Source organism: Marmota flaviventris, chromosome 12, assembly GCF_047511675.1.
Source record: "Marmota flaviventris isolate mMarFla1 chromosome 12, mMarFla1.hap1, whole genome shotgun sequence".
NCBI classification, from domain to species: domain Eukaryota; kingdom Metazoa; phylum Chordata; class Mammalia; order Rodentia; family Sciuridae; genus Marmota; species Marmota flaviventris.
This window is the reverse complement of record NC_092509.1, coordinates 15,076,152-15,103,439: the sequence shown is the minus strand read 5'-3', so window position 1 is coordinate 15,103,439 and position 27,288 is coordinate 15,076,152.

Below are 27,288 nucleotides of genomic sequence, written 5' to 3'. Positions count from 1 at the left end.
GAATTCTAATACTAACATCTTTACGCCACATTAGAAATTTGTCTTCACTGCAGTAAGTACTGGTAGAGGACACAGAGGAAAATTTTATTGGCATTATGTACACAGAATTCACTCCTTCTGCCCCAGGTTCCCTCTCGCCACGTTCTTTCTATTCTCTGCCTTGCATGAGTTTGAGGAAGAGCATAATTCTCAGACAGGAGAGGAAGCCTGACCCTCTTGTGATGTTCCAGTTCAAATAAAGCCTACTGAAAAAGGCAGCAGCCCATCTCCACCTGCCCCACCTGGGGGAACCAGGGGAGGCCGACATTCACTCCACAAGGTCAACCAGAGGGGTCTTTGCAGCATAGTGTATGCAGGCAACCAGCCACATGGTAGCCCAGCTCTTAGAACCGTTTTGGCGCTGCACTCTCTCTTTCCCACCCTGAACTTACTGGAGTTTCTAGAGTTTCCCAATAAAATATGAGGAATCCAAACTCATTTGAATAATTAAAAAGACTGACTCATTTTTCTATCATTATTCATCTAGCATTACAAGACCTCTAATGCTAAAATTACATCACATTTTACAGATCACAGAAAATAATCAGATAGCTTCATAAAACTAAAGATAATTATACTCAAAAATAACCTTTGTTCTTCATGTAGAAGATTTTACTAAGAAAAAAAAAAAACACTAAAGGTTAAGTGTATTTCACTAATGGCCTAATGTTTCCCAATGGAAGAGCCATTGAATTCGGTGTGATCAAAATAATATCATCAAAAAAGGTCATATTTGAAGGGAAGATTTTCCCAGGAAAGAGAAACTCATGAATAACTCCTTTTAAATCAGAATTCAGTAGTCACTAAATGACATCATGAGATTTCTCCACTTTACAAAAATGTTCATCAAAATCATACACATAGTGATAAAATTTTAGTAAGGGGACATACATAATTTAATTAGCAATCTTAGGGTTTCAATTTTCAAATAAATGTATTATTTCTTAGAGTGAATAAGGATCCCCTGTTCTCTCAGAAAGAAAGACAGGAAAAGAGACAGTTGTTTAGAAAATTCACTGGGTCTTCATTTGATGGTCTTTGGTTAATTATCACCATTTGAATGCAGGTTTACCCTTCCATCCATTTCCAGGGCCTTCCCAGCCAACCACGTCTTGTTCCATGCTCTGACAAATGGCTTTCCTGGGGACCCTTCAGGGTTTATAGTTGCTTTATCTGTTTTCATCGTCAACTGTGTTGGCTCAGCCTCTGCAGAGGTGACAGACCTTGTTTGCATTCCGTAGGTTCTATGATTCTCACACAGGATCCGCTGTGGCTGACATGAGCTTACTTGGGTCTCACATGCCCCTAAAGAAAACATGTTCCCTGGGGATGTGGAGGCAGGACCTGAGCTCACCTGGAAATAGGGAGGTGAGGCTTCCCTCCAGCGCTGACATCCTAACTCAGGCTCCCACTTCCATCCTTAAGGCTATCCTGTCCACCCTGACCAGGAAACCCAATGTGCGCTGTCCCAGAGACAGGGAAGACCTCACTGCACCACTTCCCCAGAGTTGCTGAAAACAGTTGCCACCAAGCAGATGGTTTGTACCGACTCAGATGTACTATCTCCTTCTGGACGGTAACAGTGTAGAACCCGATGTCAGCAGGGTTGGGCTCCCTCTGGATCCTGCAGGGGAAATCCTTCCTTGTCTCCTGGTGCCCACATTTGCTGGTGATCCTGGACAGGTCCCTGCAGAGGTAGCTCTCCACTGAGACTGTTCTCACCTGGCCACCTTCTCCCTGTTGCTCCTCTTCTTCCAAGGACACCAGTCCTATAGGATTAAGGACCAACCTACTCCAGTGTGATCTCACCTGAACTGATTACATCTGTACTGACTCTACCCAAATAAGGTCACACTCTGAGGTTCTGGGGATTCGAATTTCAAAATACCTCAACTGGCAACAAAATTCAGCCCAGAACATTCATGAAATTCATATCCTCTTCCTCATATAGCTATGCTAGATGTCCCTGCTTCTTCTGTAGACAGGGATGGCCATAGCAATCTGGTGGGATGAGGGAAGAAGCTCCATCACTTCAGACCTGGATACAAAATCTGCCATGTGATTCTTCAAGCTCTTTCTTTTGTAGGTCACCCATATCCATGAAAATGTGTTTAATTTTACATCAAAAGCTGCAGTACCATGGTAGTCCAGGCATGTTAGGGCATTTCCTTGTATTTTTCTGCTTCATTATCATTACAATGAAGCTTTCACCTCCCAGAGTACCTCATGGCAATAAGATGGTTTCTACAGCTCCAGTCATCATTCCCACCCTCCACACTGGAAGGAGGAGGATGGGAGAAAGGACAAAACCCACTGTATGTAGCTGACTCTTTCCTTTAAGGAGCTTTGCTAGCAGTTCAGACCAACGACTATTGCTTGCCTTTCACTGGCCACCTATGTCTGCAAGGTAGCCTGGGAAACTCCTCCCACTCTCCACACTAGTTCTGGAAGCTGAGTTGGAAGGTGAGAGTGTCAGTTAGATGGACAACTACAAGTCTCCGTTCTCAAGAGGAGAAGGACTCTCAAGGGCCCCCTGGGCTTAGCATCATGGTCTCACCACAGAGCCAAAGACAGTGCTCAAGTCCCTGTCTTTCAGTGGTTCTCCACCAGGGTCAAGACTGCCCCCTGAAGAACTTGAGGAGAAGGTGTGAGGTACATTTGATGGTCCTGACCAGGGTCTGGGTGCTATGATATCTAGAAGACACAGGCCAAGAATCCTGCAGACCATCCTGCAGAACACAGGAGCAGCTCCGACAACACAGAATGCTCTGGCCCAAGATGTGCTAAGGAGAATTCATCCTCTAAAACATGGCCAGTCATTCAGCAAATCCTCTGATCTGGGAGGGAAGATGTGGAGCAAGAAGGGCAACAGGCAGAGGTAGATATGGGCACATTTCCTAAAATCAGGTCCATATCTCAGTATGCACATGAACCAAGCCTGTGACCCCACCCCCCCCCCCCGGGAATGGCTGCCACCGCCCAGGGAGGAGCTTCAACATTGCCTGACCTCTGGTGGTCACCTGCCCTATGCTGCACGTCTACATGGGACATGACTCCCACACAAAGCCCATGATTATCAATTCTTGCAGTCCAGCTCTCTTCTGTGTTTCTACCCCAACCTGAATTCCCACCAAGGTATTTTCATTCCGCTGCCCCTGCCTCCTCCCTCATAGGCTCATGAGTTCTGTGTTCAATGGGAGCTTTCTCCTTGGTTCCCAATTTGAATCAGTTTCAAGCAGAGTCACCTTCAACACACCCTGTCCCCCTCTGGAGCACATGTGTGCTCATTCTGTGTCTTGTCTAACCTTCAGCTTTGAGTTTTCCAGGTCTTGGGTAATTGGTACTATTCCAATAGCAGAAAAAACATGAGTTTCTGCCATTTGTTCATGGGAAGTTCCCACAGTATACAGTTGACCTCCATAGTCACTGCACACCTTTAAGCAGACCCAGCATGGGTCTCAACCCAAAGAAAGGCAAGTCTCTCTCAGTGGCACATGATTCTCACCATTCCTGAATTGTCTGCCAGAGTAAGTTGCTTTCTCTCCCTGAGACTGTCCCCTGCTAAAGCCCTATTCTTATGTCCAACTCTGAAGACTTCTTGGCTTCTTTCAGTTATTTTTCCCTCTGCCTAGGAGGAAATTTGATTTTTGAGAGCAAAGCTGACCCAGCCACAGAGCTTTTTAATCTCATTGGCCCTTAATTTTATAATAATTTTCTTGAGACTTTCCCAAGAAAATGAAAAACGTCCTATGGAATAAAGGCCTCCATTTTTCACCAACATATTTTATACCACCATGACGAACTCGGCCTGTGACTGCTGATTCCAAAGCATGGTTATAATCTAATCCAAGTTCAGTAAATGGGGCGGAGGGAACAGAGGCTAGGATGCAGCCCATAGCGAGGTTAAAGGAGAGTGGCATGAATAGTCTTAAGACCATCAATGTACATAGCCACTTCCTAAGTGTTGTAGAAGGCTTCCTTATATGGTAGTCTGCCAACACAAAAAGTTAACCAGTATCAAATGATCCTAGTACTGCTCTCCTGATTATAGGGGAAAACTATCTTTAGCCAAAACCATATTTGAGATCATCATGGTATAATAGAATTGTCTTCCCCAAAGACATGTTACAATCCTAATCCCTGGTCCCTCTGAATACAGTTCTTGTACTGATCTACAGATATAAAACAATTGTTATCAAGATCATAGCTGAGTTCTATTGCAGACATATAAAATTTAATCCTAAAATTCATATAGAATTTAACTGGAATCAGAAAAACCGATTATTATTTTGTTTATTTATTGCTACTGGGGATTGAACCCAAGAGTACTTTACCACTGAGCTACATACCCAGTCCTTTTAATGTTTTTATTTTGAGACAGGATCTCACTCGTTACTTAAGTCTTCGCTCAGTTGCTAAAGCTGACCTCGAACTTGCAATCCTCCTGACTCAGCCTCCTGACTTGCTGAGATTACAGGCATGTACTGCTGAGCCTAGAAGTCAATTAATTTTGAAAAGGAAGAATCTAACTGGAAGACTCACAACTTCCATAAGGGTACAGGCAGTTTACCATAAGAATACAGTAATCAGAATAGAGTAGTAATGACAGAAGAGCAGACATATAAAACAATGATAGAATCAAGAGCCAGAAATAAACTTTCTTCTTTATGGTCAGTTGATTTTCAATAAGGTTGTCCAGACAATTCACTGAGGAGAGAATAATGTTTTCAACAAATGAAACTAGGAAACCAGGTACACAGATAGGAAAGAATGAATCTGGAATTCTATCTCACCTCATATACAAAGATTAATACAAAGTGGATCACGAGCCTAAGTATAAGAAATCAAATTCTGAAACTCACAGAAGAAAACACTGGAATAAATCATCATGCCCTCAAGTAAGCAATAGTTTCTGGGATAAGACATCAAAATGAAAAGGACTACCAGAAAGAGAAAAAAAAAGAAAAAGAAAAAAGCAAACAAATTGATGTCATCAGATAAAACAAGTGTTAAAACCTCTGTGCTGCAAAGACACCATCAAGAAGGCCAGGTCTGGTGGTACACACCACCACTCAGAAGGGATTTTAGCAGGACCTCAAGTTCAAGGCCATCCTGGGCAACCTAATGAGATTCTGTCTCAAAATTTAAAATAATAATAATAATAATAATAATAATAATAATAATAATAATAATAATGGGCTGGGGATATAGCTCAGTGGCAGAGTACCCCAATTTCAATCCCCAGTACCACAAAACATAAAATGATGAGACAGGATGGGGAAAATAATTGCAAATCGTATATCTGATAAGATACTTATATCTAGATTATATCCAGAACTCTTATAACTCAGTATTAGAAGGAAACATAACTCAATTTAAAAATTGGCACAGAACTTGAATAGACATTTCTCCAAAGCAGAAAGACAAATGGCCAATGAGCACATTAAAGGATGGGAAATGAAAATCAAACCATAATAAGATACCATTTCATAACCACTAGGATGGCTAGAATTAAAAAGGCAATATCAAGAATTGATGAAGACAGAGAAAAATTAAACCTCTCACATATTGCTGGTGGCATTGTAAAATAGTGAAATGCTTTGGAAAAGATTTTCATACTTCCTCAAATGTTAAACACTGAGTTGCTGTGCATGGATAAAGCACTGTGGTGCTGAAGAAGTTGAGGACATAAGCACAAGATGACACCAACATACTCCTCCTGAGATGCTGCCGTGACAGGTTTGCAAGGGGAGCAAGATCCTCAGCACCTCAGATTTTCCAAAGGCAAGACCTATAATATCACCCATGAGAAGGAGGGCTGGGGAACCCCGTAAAGGCAGATCAAAAGGAAGCTGTGGTCTCAAGGATGCCACTCAGCAGCACCCCAGGGAATCACAGGCTCAGAGAAACCCTCAAAGCACCAGCCACTAGAAGGCTTCCATGGTCCCAGATCTGGCTTTATCATCAGCCAGCAGATAGATATGAAGTGCATTTGCAGTGAATGAACACTGAGTGACTAAAAGTCTGCTTCTCTGAGCTGTAGTAAAACAACTGGATATATAAAAATTTGTATCTGGCACAGATAGTTTTTTACCTAATGGGTGCCAAGCTCTTGGGAATATTTCAACAACAGGAGGTCAATACCCTGAGCCCATTTTTTGTGCATTTATATTCTACAACGCCTCAGGGCCCATCATTTCCACTGCATGACATATATCCAAGAGAAATGAACAGAGATGTCCTCAGAAAAATGTGTACACAAATGTTTATTGCAGTATCATTTATAATAGTCAAAAAAGTGAAGGTACTCCAAATGTCCATCAACTCATGAATGGGTAAACAAACTGTGGTATATCCAGGCATAGAATATTATTCAGCAATAACAAAAACTACATATTGATTCATGCTACAACATGGATGGACCTTGAAAACGTTAGGCTAACTCACAGAAGCCTGTCACAATAGGTCACATATTTTATGATCCCAGTTATGATTCCATTCATTAAGTTTACCAAAAATAGGCAGATCTATAGAAACAGAAAGTAGATTGTGTTTGCCTGAGATTGGAGGGGAGTTGAATGGGGAATGGGGAACTGAGTTTCTTTTTGCAGCAATGAAATGTTCTACAATTACTTTATGCTAGCATTTGCACAATCTGTAAATACATTTTAAAATAATTGAAATAAGCATTTAAGGATAAATTACTGATATGTGAATTATATCTCTATAAAACTGTTTAAATCTCTCTGGAAAGCTCAGCACACCAAATTCACAATTTATTTCATTTCCTTTGCCTTTTGATTCCATACACTCTGTGCCCTACCCCACATTTTCCTTTCCCTCACCTGCAACTCCTTCATTGTGCCCCTGGAACTCACCTTCAGTCAACTGCAAAATTTTCTCTCCACATTCCCTTCATATTCTTGTTCTAACAAAAACCTGCCTCCCTGTGAAGCACGGCTTCCCTTGCAGCATTTTCAAATGGCTGTTATTCTATGCACATGTGTTTCATGCTTCAGGACTTGGAGGTAAACTCTATTATCAATTTTCTTAAGCACTGAATTAAGATTTTTTTTAAAAAAAATACAGGCTATATTAAGACTATTCCACCAGGTATGGTGGTGCACACCTGTAATCCCAGCAATTCTGGAGGCTGAGACAGGAGGATCACAGGTTCAAAGCCAGCCTCAGCAGAAGTAAGGTGCTAAGAAACTCAGTAAGACCCTGTCTCTAAATAAAATACCAAATAGGGCTGGGGCTCAGTGGTTGAGTGAGTACCCCTCAGTTTAATCCTTAGTACTGCCCCCCGCCAAAAAAAAAAAAAAAAGACTACTCTGGTTTATAGGACTGCCACTGACACTGCAAGTCCTGGGAATGGACACAAGTGCTCACAGTCAGCTGCCAGCCTCTCCCAACCCAAGCCCAGGTCACATGACTAAGAGGCCTCAGGTGTACATACACATGGCTGCTGGCCAAGCTCAGTCCAGAACATTCTCTCCAGGCCAACGTGCTAATGAAAATCCCTTGGTGTCACTTCATAGAGTTCTTCCTCTATTCTTTCCATTCTGTGGCTACCCTGGAACCCAGCGTGGTCTCCTCTCAAGAGGACAGATTCAGGAGACTGGCTGCCCCAGCCCTGGAAGCTGACTCGGGAAGCTGACTCGGGGCCATATGGGCATAGAGCTGCAGGGTCCAGGCACCAGAATGGCCTAGCAGCTCCAAGGGACGCAGCCTCTTGGTCTCATGGAATCTTTACTCCATGCCTGGGGCATGGTGGAAAAGGGCCAGCACTGAGCCTTGTAAATTGTGAGATCCAAAGTAGGTATTGGACTTGTCTGAGCCTGAGGATGATGCGATCAGCATATTACCTCATTATAACATATATGTGTGACCTCAGAACGTAAGTTAATGCCATATGTTGATTTGTTTTGAAGGTCAAATTTCCTTCAGCTTTGAACTGGCCAGTATTACATACAAGGTATCAGAAAAAAAATACAAATAGGTAATTCACCAGAAAAAGATATAAAGCTAGCCCTCAAATATGAAAAAATAGTGTTCAAGATCACTCATAATTAGAGAAATGCACATTAGCACAACACTGAGATACCACTTTGCACCTCTTGGATTGTTAAAATTATAGCATGACACCATGCTCAGCTGGAGATTGTGAGATAGTGGCACGACCTCCTAACCCAGCTGTCTGTCATGCTTCTAGGACTCCATTCTGCTGACATAAAAACATGTGTGTGCACATTTATTCATTGCAGGGTTGTTTTTAATTGCAAAACTCTGGAGTTTTCTTTGCAATTAAAAAAAAACTAAATGCCTGTAACTAGGAAAGTAATTGAATAAACTTGGCTTTGTCTACATTAAGGAGAACTATACAACTATAAAAAGAGAATGAGGCATGTATGCATAGATACACCCTGAATATAGCTCCTGCCAAATATTGAATAAATGCTAGCTGTTGTCTTTTTCTCCCATTAACCATGAGAGAGAACAAGAGGAAAGCCCCAGCCCTATTTGGTATTTTATTTAGAGACAGGGTCTTACTGAGATGCTTAGCACCTCACTGTTGCTGAAGTGACACAAAGTGATACCAAGTGATTTTTGTTAACACATTGTTAAGTGAAAAACCAATGTGCAAGACATTATAGTAGGCTACCCTTTGTAAGAAAGAAAATATGCATGCATTTGTTCACTTGTGCAGACAAATATAGGAACTACAAGCCAGAAAAGAAGGAAATTGTTACTTACAGAAGATGGATGTTAAAGGCATGAGATCCAAAATACTAGGCATGAGTAGTGGTAATTCCCAGCATGGATCATGGAGTATACCTCCGACGCTTAAAATCTCAGTGACCTTTACATACAAAACATGTTCACAGATGAAATCAGACGGGACAGGAGAAGAAAGACTCAAAATAGAATTTTTCATAGCATCTAAGTATTTCCCCTAACAGACTCACTAATTACGAAAGGAAAAGAGAAACTTGGCAATAAAGAAATCCAATGGACACCACCTTCACCAAGAGACAAAGCTAACAGCAGCAGCAACAGGGCATGTTGATATCACGTGCCTCTGATGTGAGGTAATAACAGAGCACAGCACTCCTAGGATGTTCCTGGAAAGATGACCAACCCCATGGAACCAGCAGAAGACACCACAAATGCAACTTGAGAGATGCTCTACAAATCAACCTACCGGTGTTCTCCAAAAATGTTATGAAAGACTAAGGAATCATTATTGACTAAAGAAACCTAAAGAAATATTACTACTAAATGCAACGTGAGATTGTGTACTGAATCCTGAGAGAGGAAAGAGATATCTGTGGACCAACTGATGAGATTGAAATAAGGTCTGCAGTCGTGTTTACCTACTACCCGGGGTTAACTTCCTGGTCTCCATAACTGTGCTTGCTGCATTGAGATAGTAATATTGGGGCTAGTTTGGTGAAGATAAATACGCAGCTTTTTTTAAATAAAAATTTTGTGACCTGTTTCCTTGGATAAACGTGTCAGTTGAAATCTAAATGGTTCTGAAAGCCTGTCTTCCCATTTACACTCCGATTAGTAACTGTGCTCAGAAGGCTTTGAACTCTAGCTCAGACCTTGGAAGTTTCCTAAAATTCTGTGGCAGGAAAAAGAGGAAGCCTGTAGCAGGTAGAGAGTAGAAAGGGGAGAAGGGCCAGTATGTTCTGCCAGCAGTGTTCCTAATCTAAAGCAGGGAGATGATACCTCTTCTCCAAATTAATTCACTGCCCTGCAGGAACTTGCAAATGCTTCTTTAGATTTTAGCTACAAGAGGTTGACACAAAGTTTCCAGTTCCCCATTAACACATGGAAAGAGGAACTGGAGCAGCCATCAGCTGTGCTAGTTCATCAAGAGCTGTTCTTTAAGGTGGATTGGGGCAGAGCCCTGCAGGAGAGGGACCCAGACCATTGGGGTACAGACAAGTACATGGGGCCTTGCTCAGCCGTGGCTCACCTGGGGGCAGCTGAGCATTTGCAGGAGGCCACTTTTCAGAGCTGCCCTCCATTGCTGGGGCTCCCTGGGCGACAGCAGTTAGAGCCCTATGGCCCTCCTACCCCTCACTCCTGGGGGCAGATATTGTCATTCTATTTTCAAACTTTATTCCTAGAACCAAAGGTGAGACCTAAGAGACACAAGATATACAATATTGTCAAATGATCAAGGAAACACTGCACATCCAGGATCTTTCCAGTGGAAGACGTCAAGCTAAAGTTCATGCAGGACATCTGTTGGTGGCTTTTCATCCTATGAGGTTGTCTTTGTTTTAAAAATATTGCCAAGAGTGGATTTTAGGCATGTGTGTGTGGGGGGGGGGGGGAATCTTCACAAACTCCATCACTGATTGTCTAATAAATAATAAAAGCTATTCCCAAATATATTATAACTGTATATATTGATTTACATATATACATTTATGATTTACAATATATTTTATACATTATAAAATATAATAAAAAGTATAATTATGTTTCTCTGTAACTTTTCAGGTATCTTTGTCAATTCTTTTTTTTTAATTTGTTCTAATTAGTTATACATGACAGTAGAATGCATTTTTGACACATCATATATAAATGGAGTATAACTTCTCATTCTTCTGGTTGTACATGATGCAGAATTACACCAGTCACATAGTCATATATGCACATAAGGTAATAATGTCTGAAAAATAGTCGTATTTTTCCTATTCCCATAACCCTTTGCCTTCCTTCACTGCCCCTGCCTAATCCAAAGAACCTCTGTTCTTCCCTAACCAACCACTTATTGTGAATTAGCATCCGTGTATCAGAGAAAACATTTGGCCTTTCATTTGGGGGGATTGGCTTACTTTGCTTAGCATGATATTCTCCATCTCCCTCAAAGGAGAGAGTCACAAGTGTTGGAGAGATTTGGCCAATGAGAGCAAAGGGCAGATATCCAGTGTGCACTTTCGCTACTATCCAAGAGGGCACTAGGAAACAGAAACGAGAAGAACTGCACCTAGGAAGAACTTTCTATACAGCGCTTTGCAAGACAGATTTCCTAAATCTACCATCAAATATGCCATTATTTAAAAAGTTCTCAGAGTTTGCAAAAACCCTCTCTTCCCAGTCACAATTACTCACTGTAAGACCATACAAATCAAAACGTCTGTTGTGTTGACCTGTGGCCAGGGAATAGGCAACCTGGTGTGGGGCCCTCTTCTCAGCCACAGCCCAGTCCAGCAGCACTTCCTCTGCACCATACTGGACATGGTAGAGGATACAGAGAGCACCTCACCCCCTCATCAAATGACCAGCTGCAGAGCAGCAAGCAGAGAGCACAAACCCTGTGGGAGTAACTCCCCCAAGTCAAGTCATTGTCACCTGAGCTCATCTTCATCCCATGCAGGACGAGAATGAGGGGGCTATAAAAATAATGCTCAAATCTTCCTGCCTATCTGAACAATCCCCCTCTCACTCCAGTTCCCCCCATTGACAACCCTTCAATTTTCATCCTTCTTCATCTCTCCACATAATTATCTATGAATATTTGATGACAGTTTGCAAGAAATCCATTTCCAAAGCTCTGTTCAGAATATGCCCTGAATTTAATAATCTTAATGGGGAAAGCCTATTTTTAAGCTGAACAGCACAAAGCCTCTTTATCAATTCAAGTGTGCTTATTTATTTATTTAGAATCACAATTTCAGCAAAAGAGTCTCTTAAAGACCTCTTCTAATTTTTTTCCTGAGCTATCATAATTGTGCTATCTCTGATTATATTTGAAAACTAAAATCAAGTTTTAAGTAATTTTGGAACTATAACTTTTTTCCTAGCAAATTCTTAAATTTCCTATCATTATGAAGAATGACCACAAATGTATACCATTATACAGATAAAGTCATGGTTAAGTCTAACATTGCTACTGTGTTGGAAAGACACTTTTCCATAAATGAAGCTATTTTGCAGAGGGGAAATTACTCTTTCAAAAAATGCAGTGATGTTTTAGGATGTTGGTTCATGGGTTATAATCAACTGAAAGGAGAACAGTGCTTTTTATGTTCCTAACACACTGTAACAAATTCTGAGACAAAGGCCAGAGTTGGGGGAATGAATAAGAATGTGGAGGAGACTACTAGGGGAGGGGAGGGCCTGAAATCCAAGGTCAGTAAGACCGGAGCTCTGACAACTACAAGCTCTTAGGTGAGTGTGGAAACAGACACACAAATCTGTGTAGATCCTGGGAATTCCACCTGGGTATTAGGGTGCCCGTGCTTTTGAGATATATCATACACTCTTGCCACTGATCAAACCTCCCTTCTTGTGTCTGTTGTGAAGACGCAGAATTACCACAGATCCCTGGTATACTCAGCATCTCACATCTACCTCCCTAGTTCTAGGTTGTCTAGGTTCTTTAGGCATTTGACCACTTACACCCCATCTCTTTGTGTGTGTTAGCGCTGAGCTTGGAGCTTTAACACATACACAACCTAACAATCTAAGAAGCACCCCCCATTTTTTTTTAATAAGAAATACAATTAAGTAGGAAACAAAACCATCAGAATTCACCTTGAAGAAATAAATGATGGTTGGAATGGAGTGGTCAAAGAATGCATGGGCACTTGCTGTAGGTCTCCCAACTGAGACCCAGAGTTAGGTTGGCAGGGTCCCACTTCTTTCTTTGTAGTTCTAGTCTCATTACCTCACTTTGCAATAGGTTATAGTAAAGTCACCATACAACTAGAAATGCCACCCAGCTTGAATTTTAAATTTTAGAATTAACCTGCAGGAAATACTTGGAATATTTAATTATAGCCATGTGTCAAGATGTGAACTCTTGTTAAAATATAAATACTGCCAGAAACTTATTTTAGATAGGATATCTTTCTTTTCTTCTTTCCACTCAACATCTGCTGGAGGGTCTACAGGAGACCCTCCTGGGGTTCCGCTAAAAAAAAAAAAAAAAAAAACAGAAAAAGGCAAATGAATGACAATGGTTATATCTTGAGAGACATCAGAGATCCGTGGAAGTGACAGGACTGAACCAAGATCCAGATAAGAAACTCTTGCAGGGGAAAAGCAGGGCCTTCAAGACGTGTGGATGAAGAGACTCACCACAGGACCATGGGCAGGTCTGAAATCCCTTGGGAGCAGTCTGCAGGGGAAGCTGCCAGACAGGAGGGAACTCGGCGGGGTCAGGCGAGGGCAGTGCCTACAGCAGGATTTTCTTTCTCTTGGACAAGTCTCCCTCCTGCTTCAAAGGCCTTCTAACTGGTTAATTCAGACCCACTTGTGTTCTCTAGGATCATTTCCTTTATAGTCAACAGATTGTGTTCTTTAGTTGCATCTGCAAAATCTTGTTACAACAATCCCTCGATTGGCCTTTGATAGGAAGACTGGAGCCTGGCAGCATAGCCAAACTAAGACATTTTCAAAACCAACCCAGGGCACCCCTTGTTAACGTTACACTACCGTCAAGGGCCGCACTAACCACCATCTTGCCCCCAGTGCTATCACCCCCCACTTTACAAGACTAGAGCACAAGAAGATTCTCCCCAATGGCCCCAAGGGGTGGGTGATTGCAAGGTAAGACTTGGAGTGGTCCAGAATCTGCCATTCTCTCAGATCAAGAAGAACGTTCAACTCCACCCCCAAAATAGAAGTCCTCAAATTTTTAAGGAGAAAGTATTCATGATTCATTTGCATCCCTTCCTTTAAAGGATTGTCATAAATATATGACAAAGGCAATTTCTCTGCCCACTCAATTTCATATATAGATCTATTGGGGAAATGGCCTTTAATTCAGGAGGTTTCTTTGCCAAGATGAGACAGGATAGTTTCTCTAGTGAAAACTTCTCTGGTATTCTCTACCAGTCAGGATGTGTTTGGGGCCATCCCTTGTTTTCTGCTGAAAATGCCCCAGTACCAAGTTTGCCTCCAAAAATATCTGTATAAACCAAAGCTAAAGCATCTAGAAGGTAACCTTCAAAGTTGTCAAAGGAAGTGGTGACAGCGAAGAGAATGGCTGCCATCGTTCCCTCCTTTGGGTCCACATCCGTTGATACCCATGCTTTCAGTAGAAGTCAGCCCACCAAGACCAGGTCAGGCTGGATAATCCAGGCCGCCCATCACTGCCCATGCCCCTTCCTGAGATCTGTACACCTGAAAGTGAGGCCTGCAAACCAGCAAGACAGAGACTCTCTCAGCCAGTGGCACAGGAAAGGACTCAGCTGTGTGGTACCCACAGGCTGCGTTTAATGAACACCACAGTGGAAAATCCGTCATCCGGCTCCCCACATGCCTGCAATGTCAACCAGAGCACCACCAGGGGCACTTGATGGAACGGAGATAAAGAGCTTGGGCCCCTGCTCAAAGCCTGCGCCACATCTACACCAGCCCCTCCATTTAGCCCTACGGGGCTGGGCAGCTCCCCTTCCAAGGGGCTCCCTGGAGCAGCCCAACCTGCAGCATCCAGAGCCTCCATCAGCACCAGCAGAAGCCCATCCAAATCTCTCAGTGCCTCAGAACTTCCTCACCCAGAGGAAACGCCCCCATGTTAAAAGTATAAACAGTCATAGCATCGGATTTCCCAGTCTGTCCATGCCCACATGAAGGCCTAGTGTTGGTATCCCCTGAAATGACAGATACTTTCCAAAGCACTATGACTGAAATGCTTTTTATTAATTCTTTGAAAGCCAAAAGCCAATCCTTTCAAGGTAAAGGACCCACACTCCATTTGTAACCTGATGCTAACACTGGGTAGGTCTGGCCACAGGATCAGCTGCTTGCCACCTCCTCACTCACCTGGCACACACAGAGCCACCTGCCTCCAGACAACAGCAGCTTCTCAAGGGACTGTGGGCCCCAGCCCAGTCAATATCCCTCCAGTGGGCCTCCTGGCAGCCAGAGCCTCGACGGTCCTGCTGGGTCAGTCTTAGTCAACAATCAGAACCTCCAGTCTACGGAGGCTCAAGAATCAGCAAAGAAAAGTTGAGGAAGGATGGAGCACTCCAGAGGGGCCAGCCAGACGGGGATGGAGGATGCATCCTGGGTAAGCAGATCCTGCCTCTCAAAATGCCCAGGGGTACTTGGGGTGTTCACAGGAGAGCTGCCACTGGGTCCTGCTCCCAGCTCTCAGCATCCCCTGGCTAAAGTTCAGTCCACTGTACTATGTCTCGTGCTAAATCTCCAGTAACCTCCCAAGCTTCTAAAACCACCATCACCAGATCAGCTGACACACGTGGGATGTCCCCTTCCCTGAGAGGGCATGAGCTCCACAAATTGCCCCTCTGCCCTGAAAGGTCCAACCCCCCCACCCAACTTCAGCATGTTCACAGAAGTGTGCTCCTATGGTGGCACCTCAGGAACGAGAGCACCTATTGCACCTGCCCCACAGTTGGGAGGAGGGGGCCTCCCGTCACCATCCTGTTTCTCCTTTGATCCCCACTTAAACCATGTTGTCTTTCTGGCCAGTGCTGCCAACTGCACCAGGTGAGACCCACCAAGAAACAGAGGCTCCTCATGGTTCTAGGGTCACCCAGACCAGTAACAGACCCAGTTAGGATAATTTCCATTAGAGATAGGTGGAGCTGTGGATCCACTTGGCCCCCCCTTGCCTCTCTTTCCTTCTTAGGTAACCATATGTCAGTGGTCTCAGCAGCCCATGTAGAGGGGACACGTTCTGGGTGAGAGAAGCCTGGAGACCTAGGCTCGCTGGCATAACACTATTTTAAACCAGGAGAGAAAGAGGAGTGGGAACATTGCCATCGGGAATCCTCCTAGCACCGTAACATAAAATTTCTAGATGCACCAGTTACTTAGGAAATCCTCATTTCTGCACTGTTTCCTGATGTAGAAACTGACCTAAGGTCTCAGTATGTAAGGGCAGGCTATGACTTCCTTCCATGAATGATTCTTGTTTTGTGATTTTCTCTATGTACAAAGTGTTTTAATGAAAAACATCATATAGTGGGGGGGGGGGTTAATACTTAAATTTTACCCTTGAAAGACATGAGAGACCTTTCCAGAGTGATAAAAACATTTAGTACCTTGAAATAGACATTTGTTCCTCAGGTATACACATCTACCCAAATTCATAAAATTAGGATCTGTGCATTTTCCATCATGTAAATGCACTTAACGGCCACAGAAGCGTATACTTTAAAAAGGTTAAAATGTCAAATTGTTATGTTACGTTTTTTTAACCACAATTTGAGAAATAGATCTGTGTTGCATTCTCTGTGACTCCGTCTCAAAAGAAGGTTATTTATATTTTATCCCTGTGCTAACTTCACCATCTGCAGGGCATAAGGAGTTTTGTGCTGTATGCACACAAGGACAAATCCTAACCAAACTCTGCTGTGCTACAGGATTTTTATCCTCTGGGGGTTTATTTTGCCACCTTATTCCTTTGAGCACCCTGTGAACTCCCCAGCATGGGTTTTCAGAGAGGAGACCCTCAGGAAGCCACTTCTGCTGCTCAGTGTTCTAGCTCCCTGGGGAACATGCAGGTGGCTCAGCCCAGGTGGCTGTCTCTCCCCACAGCTGGTGCTGAGAGAATGAGGACCTCACACCATGCTCAGTAATGACTGGGGACTCTGAGGGGCACATGCAGTACTTCAGGTCTGAGAGAGCCTGACCGGGAGACCCCGCAAAGCCTGCTCTCAAAAAAGCCACCGCAGCCTGGGAGTCACTGGTGAAGTCCCCTGCTCTTATTTCTCACCTGAGGAAAAAGCTCAGTGTGTGTGTTTTTAATCTGTACAGGGACTACAAAACCGCATTCAACAGAAGGCTGCTTTCAACAGGAGCTCAAAACAGAAAAGGCAAGGAGAGAATGTCTCCCAGGGAAAGAACAAAGGGAGATGAAGTCTGGAAAAAATATCTGGCTCTTCTTTTATTTTTATTCAAATGTACTAGTGTGTGTTTGAGTGAAAGCCTGGGTTTCCAGCCGATATGCTTTCTGAAGGCCTTAAATTTATCAACTTTGATAGTGCTGAGCACAGTTAAAGCAAATCCTTTTTTTCCTGACAATAACTGGATTGATTAAGGCTGCTAAAATGACTCCCAGGGCCATGCACTGGCCCAGCCTGGGGTCTACACATCCTAAAACTGACAGTCTTCATTGATATGTTAAAACACACACTGAGAGAGAGAGAGAGAGAGAGAGAGAGAGAGAGAGAGAGAGAGAGAGAGAGAGAGGGAGGGAGAGCTGTAGAAAAGGAAAACTTTCACACTAGAAAAATGTCATCTGTTGCCTGGGTCTTCAGACATGGTCAAGTTTAAATTCACTGGTGAATGCAACTTCTCAGAAAAAATGTGAGGTTATAGCTGGAAGCTAAATCTTTCCAGATTAAGTTGTGTAAGAATGAATTTCAGACTTGGCACAAAAATTTAACAAAAGAAAAAAAAACAGGATGGAGAAAAGATCTCAGCAAAACTACATTTGAAAAGACTAAAAAGTAGTAGTTGCCTATGAGTTTATGTAAATAAAGCATATAACATTTCACATATTTGTGTATGTCTGAACACACACACACACACAAACACACACACGGTTGTTTTCCAGCAAATTACACAACATAACACTGCAGTGATGGATACAATATTTTGCAAAATTTGCAAGAAGGTACTTACGCTTTCCTCCAGTTAGGTTAGATGGTAGTTGGAGAATCCTATCTTTTGGAGGATTCCATTCCTTTTAAAATGGCTACAACTACCAAATATACACTCAGAACAGAGTCACCAGGACACCAAGGGCTATAAACTCGGATCCCATAAGGAACTGCTGAAGGGACTGGGTTTCTTTGCTTGAACAAGAGAAGACTCTAGGTGCACGTGTGCTGTCCTTACACATTTTAAGGGCAAACATGGATCACAGGCACTGCTTTTCATTGTATTAAGACGTGCATCGACAGGGGAAATGAAGAGGCCACACACACACAGAAGGAACCCAGGGCACAAGCTAACCTTTAGAAAAGGTGTCCACACATGCAGCACATTTAATGATGCTTCTTGGTAGGGAGCTTTTGCTTAATAAGGATTTTAGTTGGACAGGAGAGAGAGAGAGAGAGAGAGAGAGAGAGAGTGTGTGTGTGTGTGTGTGTGTGTGTGATTTTAATGGTGTGATTTTTTTCTATCTCTTATGTTGTTTCTCAACAGACATCAGCTATCATTCTTACCATTATTGTAATATGTCTTTCTTCCCTAGATAATTTTAACATTTCCTCTTTGATTTATACATCTGATTATAACGTACCTAGTTCTGGTCTTACTTGTATTTATCATGACTGGAGTCAACAGAGCTTCTTGGGTGATAAGTTTATAGCTTTTAATCTATAGAAGTTTCATCTAAGTTTAATCTTGGAAACATTCTAGACCTTATCTTTTTAAATGCCCTTTTCTGTCCTAATTTCTTCCTGTCTCTTTTCTCCTTCTGGGATGTCCATGGCATGGCTGCTAGGCTGCTTGCTATTTCCCCACCAGCTCTTCCTCCCTCCCTCCATCTCTGCCTCCCTTCCTCCTCTCTTTCCTCCAGTATTATTTTCTTCCTCTCTGTGATTCAGCTTCAGGGGTTTCCTACTATCTTACCTTTTTTTAAGAACAATCCGCCTTTCCTTCTGCATATCAGACCTGCCCTAAATTCTCCCACAGACTTTTTTAGTTCTAGAATTTCCATTTGGTCACTTTTTATACTTGGTATCTGTCTACTCGGATGCCACATGGAGTCACTCATTATATCCATACTTTCTTTTAAATCCTTGGATACATTTGTACCAGTTTTTTCCAATTCCTTTTGTATTAACTCTAAGATCTCTGTCAGTGACAGGTTTATCCTGTTGCCTGTTCTCCTTTCTAACCATGGATGCCATTTTTATGTTTCCCTCAGACCTGTCAATGTTTTATCAGATGCTACACATTGTAGATGCTACATCGTCAAGAGTTTATTGTGTTGTGGTGATTTGTTCTGGGAGGCACTTCACTACCAATAGACCACATTATTTATGCCAAGGCTTGGTTCTACCCTCTACAAGGCAGTTCTAGAGTAGCCTTACTCTGAATCAGTTCTACTCAGTAGAAATTTCTGTGATAATGGAAATGTTTTATATCTTCACTCTTTGAACACATATCCACTAGCCACATATTATTATGGAGCATTTAAAATGTGGCAATTGTGATTGAATAACTGCATTTTAATTTTTTTAAATTGATTTAAAATTAAATAGCCACCTGTGGTGAGAGGCTACCATATTGGATAGGACAGTACACTGGGTAAGCCTGTTTCTTATTTAGGCTGACCTTTGTGAGTCTCAAGCAAAGGTCTGAGATGCTCAGTATGCTTCTTCTCTCTGGCCAGACTGAATTCTAATGCCTCACAGCATTGCATGACCTTCAACACCCCATTTACCTCACTGTCCTCCTGTAGTTATTCCCTTACTGGCCCTTTGGACTCTCTCCCCACATGAACTTAGTATTTAGCCAAAGACTCAAGGGGACCCCTATGCAGATGTTTGGAGATTCTCCTCTACATAGCCCTCTTTTCAGTCCTGTCCCAAAAATTCTTTCATCTTCAGAATCCCTGAGCTCCAGGGTATCAGTCACCTTTTAATCACTGTGACAAGAACAATATAGAGGAGGAAAAATTCATTTTTGGCTCATAGTTTACAGATTCAGTCCATGGTTGGCCAACTCAAGGGCTCTGGGCCAGAGATAAAACAGGAATGTTGTGGTGTAAACTAATCAATAATATCCATCAGAGTGTAAGTTATAGGTTATAAATTAGTAAAAAATATAGATTATAGATATAAATTTTGATAAGTGAGACACGATAAGACAATTATAAAGCAAGAACGGTCATAGACAGGCCTAAGACTCCATTTTGATGCCTTCTATTTAAAAAAAAAAAAAAAAACTATTATAAAAGCTGTTTCTGAGAAACTGAAATGAAAGCTGTTTTTTGCTAAATTCAAAAAAATATATTGTCTTGTGTACTTTGTACCCCACAAAATGTACTCAACCCAGGATATAGTGGTCTTGGTGACCTATACAACTTTGAAGTAGATTCTTGCCCCTGCTAACCACCTGGCTGAACTCGGGATACAGTTGTCTAACACCTGCTCAGACCCAAGATGCCATTGTCTAAGTTGCTCAAGGTAACTGCTTTTCTAGCTTCTGTAAGCTGCTTGCTTGCTAACTGGAAAATTCCAGTCCTGCTTTGCGCTCTCAGGTTCTGCTGACTACTAATTACTATTTTTGTGATTGTCTTGCTTACCTGATGCAAAGAAAAGTCCCTGAGCTGTAGTTTTCATCCTTAAATTCTCAAGACACAGGACCGGAAATTGCTTCAGTCTCTACGGGTGGGTGACAGTCCCGGGCCAGGTAAATAAAGCTCTCTTTGGTTTGAATTCAGACTTTGAGTGTTTTCTGAAGTGGCTCCTTATAACAGGACATGATGGCAGAAGGCTATAGCCCAGGAAGTCACTCACTCAGGGCAACCAGGAAGCAGAGAGAACAAGTAAGGAACCAGTGACAAAATGCGTATCACAAGAGCACAGCCCCAGCGATCCACCTCCTCCAGTCACACCCTACATGCCTGGAGTTACCACCCAGTATAGAAGTCCTTCCAAATTACTAATTCACGAAATGCATTCCTCCATTGATTAGGTCCCAGCTCCCACCATCTGACCATCTCACCCCTGGACATTCCTTCACCGTCTCACATGACTTTTGGTGGGACACCTCATGCCCAAACCATAACATTCAGCCTATGTTTTCTCTGTGCTGGGACACCCGTTTATCTTTATTTAAGTTCTGCTTCCTAGTGCTGTGTTATAGAAAATACCCGAGTTAAGAAGCCAGAGTGAAGTAGGTCTCATCTCATGTGTTTCCTTTCACTACAAGGACCACAGCCAGGTCTGGTTGCTTTACACATTTTTTGGTCCATTTTTATTAATGTTTACATTGTGAGAATAAACACTAAAACTCATTACTCCTTCATGACCTGATCCAGAGAGAAGAAAGATTGCTTTTTTTTCTATTTAGGTTTGCTGTTTTTTTATACAAAGCTTTCACAGGAGTTCAAAATTAAAACTATACAAAAATATAGAAGCATACATGTCACTCTCCTGTGCTCTCTCTTCTGTTCTCTCCAAATCCTAGAGCAAGATATGTTATTAGCTTAAGGTGGACGCTGTGTGTGTGCGCGGGTATGTGCATTAATGCCCCCCCCTTTCTTGGGCAAAAGGAAACCTACTATAAATGCTTGTGTGCCCATTGCTATGTTATTTAAAAGTAGATCTTGGGCACAACACTTTCCCTGTTATTGCTACATAGCACTCAACTTTTATGGATATGCTATATTTTATTCAACCAATCTCCTTTTGATTGACATTTCAATAATTTCCAATTTTGTGTTATTACAAATAATGCCTGGGACATTAGTCATTGCCAGTGTTGTAATACGGAGAAAGATCCCAAGAAATGGTATTTTTGAGTCAAAGGGGAAATTTCTTCATTTTACTTCCTTATTTCTCTACAATTCTACCTTACACACCATGTGCTCTGAATAAATGATAATATTTACCATTTCCTAAGAGATGATCCTTCTCTATTGGCACCTGTATTTCCCTTATACAAAGTTTTCTTTCTTCATCCTTTCCTCAGCATGACTTCATTGAACTTATTGACCTTCTTCCTTGGGTTTCCTTCTTGACATAATTTCATTATGGAGGCATTATCTGCCCTCTAGCTCCCCACCACACACACACACATGTTCCTATGTCTTTCTGTCCCCCCTTATTTATTTCTACCCACACTGCAAAGCTTACTGTCTTTTTACTAAACTTCTTCCTTCTAAAATGTCATTTCCTGAAACAACCCCTTCCTATCCCTTCATTCCCTGAGTTTGTGATAATGCCTGACAAACAGACAGGCCACAAGGATTTGATTAATGAATGCTATTTATGGCCAGAAGGCTGCTGTGAACACTGAAGTATTTCTTCTAAATGTTACTTATGCATTGTCTCCCCAAGGAATATTTCAAGTTCTCACTTCTGGGAAATGAATGCTTTATTTTCAATGCTTTGATCTTCTCATTACAAATAAAATAATTTTCACAATGATGAATGTACGGTGGCTAAGCATCTCCTACCTGTGAATTCATAAGAAGGATCTGGTGAACTTGAAGATCTATATTCATTTCCAAAGGTCAAAGGGAAAAGGAAAAGAATACAGAAAGGGTGTGTGTGCTGAGAAACAAATTGATGTTGAGAGGGTCTCTGTGCTGTGCAGAGTTAGATAAATGCAATGACCAGGTGAAATTCATGTTAAAAGAGAAGTAATACAATAATAGGAAATAAGAAATAGTAGGGTGAACAATGGAAATAAGAAACAGCCATGTGGATAGGGGAACTAGGAAATCAACTCCTGCAAGCACAATTAGTGAGATAGATGACCTCTAGTCTAATAAAGAATAATAAATAACATCATCAATAAGTTATTCAAAATAGAACAACCTCAAATCTTTCCTAGAGGCACAAGAAAGAAAGGAAGAATTCTTTCTTCTCACCCTTCATCCACATTGATTTGTTTAGATGGTGAATGGACATGACTAAGTGGGTATATTTGTCAGTCTGGTAAGTATCTTCTACCGTAGCTTGCAAAAGCCACATTAGTAATAACAGAATTCCTTACGCAATTCAAAGCAAATCAGGAAGACTGGAAATTACCTCTGCTGTGGACATCCGGAGTTTGTTTTGTGGAAGCTAAAATATGACCATTAGGGTTACACAGACATGAACCCCAATAACTTCATAGCATCACATAAACACAGAGCAGAATTATAATGTTCTGTTTAGGCAGAAACCCTCTGTTTCTCTACCTACTGTGGAAACAGTTTTAAGTCACTGAAGGCTGAGTGACAAGACGAAGATCTTACATCAAACACATACTATTGTATCCTGCTGATTCTCAAATTAAAGCCAAACAAAGGAATTTAACAAGCTCAAAAAGACCCACAATCAAAGGAACCCCTTCTGTGAGTTGAAAAATAAACTGTAATTGCTGCTTGTCTTAAGTTTGTATTGAAGGGTACGTGTGAAGTCTTTCCAGGGAGGAAAATAATGTAAATTTTCTTCCTCATGCAATTTTGTTGGCTGCTACTGTATTATATGAAAGTATTCATCATAAATTTTATGCATCATTTAATAACATTTTGGTATTGTGATTTTTATTTAACCCCCCAACTGTTTTGCTGCAAAGCTTGTAAGTTATTATGATTTAAAGACACAGGTGACAACATGCCCTGTATACCTGGGGGAAAACATTTTTCAGTACTGGACATGTGGCAATTTATTCCCTCCAGCATTAGACAGCTAATCAAGATAAATTGTTTATTTTATAGATCCATTAAGGTACAATAATGTCTCCAAGTATTTGCTGAGACTTTACTGGTAAGATTAAAATCCTTGGAGGTCTCCTTTGCCTCTTCACCACACCCCACTCCTTCCCTGCACACCCTGACATACCCTGACAGCCCACACCCACATTGCATTTCGTCTGTGCTCACTTCCTCATTAATCTGTAGACTTTGGGCGCACAGTTCTTCCTTCCCAAATGCCACTGGGCTTTCTGGGGTATTCTATATATTTAGAGTGACCCACTGCCTAAAAGGATCATGCCTCAGGCAGCTGCTGCCCCTCCTGCTGGGTCTCAGAAAGAGAGGCAGGGGAGGAGGCCTGAACCTAATCAGCTTGGACCATTGTTGCTGTGAACTGCACCTTTTGGAGGGTTTTGTAGGTAGAATCTCTACCTGTAATGATATATCCACAGAGTACATGTAGGCTCCTTCTGATTAAAAGAATTGGCAATTAAGATAATTGCAATAGTTGCTACTAATTCCCAGTGCATTTTCCTAACATAAACAGTACATTTTTGTGGTTCTTTCATACCACTTATATGAAATAAACATCTGGTCTCAAAATCTACTGAGTTACAGTCTTATATTTTTAAAGAAAGAAAGAATCAAGCAAAAATGAATGGAAGTAGAAAATTCAAACATTTTTGCTAGAAAACCATTGGCACCATATAAATCACAGAGGTGTCCTTGTGTTTACACAGGAAACTCCAGTACATTGATGGGGAATAAGAGGATTGCAGGTACAAGAGTTTATATTCCTGACCATTAGAATATTGTTATTTTGAAATAAAATTGGTTAGGTGTTTTTCTTGTAAGGTCTTTTGGTCACAGTGATGCATGTAGAGGAGGAAAGGTTTATTTGGGGCTCATAGTTTCAGGGGTCTCAGTTCATGGTTGGCTGACTCCATACTCTGGGCCCAAGGTGAGGCAGAAGAGTATGGCAGAGGAAGGCAGCTTAGGAATGGTAATCAGGAAGGAGAGAGAGAGAAACAGAGAGAGAGAGAGAGAATTTGCTCACCAAGGACAAAATATAGACTCCTCAAGCATGCCCCTAATGACCTATCTCCTCCAGCCACACTCTACCTATCTGGAGCTACCAGCCAGTTTATCCATGCCATTGGATTAATCCACTAATTAGGCCACAACTCTCATAATCTAACCATTTTACCTCTGAAAATTCTTGCATCGTCTCACACATGTGTTTTTTGGGGACATTATATCAGATGTCCTTCCTCTCTCTCATACGTTTGTTTCTGCAATCTTTATATTTTGTCAAAATTGCCTTTGTGTGTCCTGTCATTTTCACTAGACTACAGATTCAGGAAAAAACTCTTTCTTTCATTCCAATGCTATAGCACAACCCTGGCATATTGCAGCAGCCACTACTTGTTTTTGAGTGTCAATTGAATTGTGGTACTTAGCATATGGTATTATAACTTAAAATCTTCCAGTTTCCTATATCCTGCAATAAAGGTTGTTCTCACTTATTTTGAATGGCTAGCCATGAACATCACATAAGCAGGACAAACTGCAGAGGATGTAAACAAGTCAAGTGACAAACAGTTAAAGCATACAATATGTTCTCTCAGTTTTCCTGGTCCTCAATTAAGTGTTCTTTTATACATTTATCTCCAGATTATTCCAAAGAATTGCATCAAACTTATGTCCATTAGAGACAAAAAAATAAAGATTAAAAATAAATAAAATAGACAAAAAACTAAAAGTGTAACATTTAGTTAATGAAAAGAAAAATTAATAACCATGACATTCTCAGTCATCGAGTCATTGAGATAACCTTGTTATGTGTATTTGATAATGCAAATAAAACCAAATTCACTTTCAGATGAAAGCAATGAATCAATGTGATAAAACTGCAAATGGTCAATTGCTTAATTTTCCTTCAGATAATTCATCATTCATTCTGTTTGGGAACTCGTGCATCTGTGTGTCCATTTCTTCAGATTTGGGAAATGTTTTGCCATTATTTTTTTTTAATTTTCTATTTTTAAGAAAATAAAATTATTCTCATTCTGAAACACCCATAATTCAAACATTATTTCACTTGATGGCACTGGTGTTTCACCATAATTCACATAATTTCCTTCCTTTTTTCTATTCATTTTTGTTTGTGTGTTTTTATTCTTTGATTAGATAATTGCAAATGTTCAAGTTCACAAATGTTTTCTTCTGTTCCATAGAGTCAGCAGTTGATTCTCTCTCCTGTATTTTCTATTTCATTCATCATATTCATCAGCTCCAGATTTTGTTTCTTTTAGGATTTCTTTGATTTGAAACACTAGTTTCCCTTCTGTATTATTTCCCTGATCACATTGTTTTCTATATGTATCTTCTTGCAGTTTACTGAGCTTTTATGAAATATTTTGAAATATTTCAGTCAAAATTCACAAATCTTCATTTTTGGAGATCAGTTACTGGAACTTGTTTTGTTCCTTTGGGAGTTTGTCTCTTTGATTTACTTGTTTGTTTGTTTTTTGCAGATTTACATTAATGTCTGCTAGACCACTTACCTCTCTAGATTTTTAGAGACTGATTTTGGTGATGAGAAACCTTCACCTGGTGGTGGATGCTATGGTGCCTCTGAGGCAGGATGTGGTGACTTCATCTCCAAAAGACCCAATGGAGCTTTAATAGCTGAGCTCAGCACTGGCATAAACTAGAGGGTCCTCAATGGCTAAGGCTGGTCTTGGGTGGCAAGCTGCTTGCTCTCTTTTCTCCCATGAAGGATGTCCTGGCCAAGGAATCGCTCCTGGTGCTGGATCCTTGAATTGGTCATGGAACTGGTGTCTGATGCTCAGGTACCTATGAAGCAGTCACAGAGCTGGGACCTGTAGTACTGGTGGGTGCGCAGTGACTGTGGTTCTGGGGTCTACAAACTGCAGCAGCTGGTAGACTGCAGCACCAATGCTCCAATGGCTGAGGAACAGGCATACATGGGACAACTTGAGAGCCAGGTCTGGAGCATGGTGCACACAGAACAGCTCGAGGGCTGTTGACTGGTGCATATGGATAGCTGTGTCTCAGGCTGGAGCTTGTGTGGAGTTGGGAGAGGTAGGCATTACCCTTGGCCCTAGATTTATGTAATAACAGTTCCTTCAGAGAGTAGAGTATTCTATACCTCTCTAGAAAGTTTTGGTGGCAATGGTTGCTAGTTATCTCAGTTGTAAAACCCAAATTGGTGAGCTCCATAGAACAGGCCTGGGGAGCGGGGGAACCATCAAGAATACTAGAAGGGGACTGGGGTTGTGGCTCAGCGGTAGAGCACTTGCCTAGTATGCATGAGACATTAGGTTTGATTCCCAGCACCACATAAAAAAAAACTAATTGAACAAAATAAAGATGTGTGTACATCTACAACTAAAAATATTTTTTTAAAAAATACTAGAGGGTACTGTGCTGTGAAAGCTGTAGGGAGCCTGTAGCTCTCACGGGAGCTTGGAGGCTGCCAGAATCCTTCCTCCACAGAGCAGGCTATGAGGGACTGTGATGTGATCTGCCACATGGCTGTGGCAGAGAGCCCCACTCTTTACCCTAGCTCCTTGTACCCCTAGCTTCTAGTATCCATCTCCAGTCCCCTCTGCTAAGCTCGTCTCCACCATGAGCCTTTTGCTTGGCCATCTTCCTTTCTGTTGCCCTATTGTGTAGCTGCAGATTAGTTGGACCTTTGAACTCTCCTAGGGCTGTTTCCATCTATGGAATGGAAGTTTTCTGCTTGACGTTTTCTGAGAAGAAGGAGGTTGGTATCTTCCATTTTGCCTTCTTGCTCCTAGACTCAACCTTTAACTGTTGAGAAGCCTCTCTGCATCAGCCTATGACAGAGTTGAACT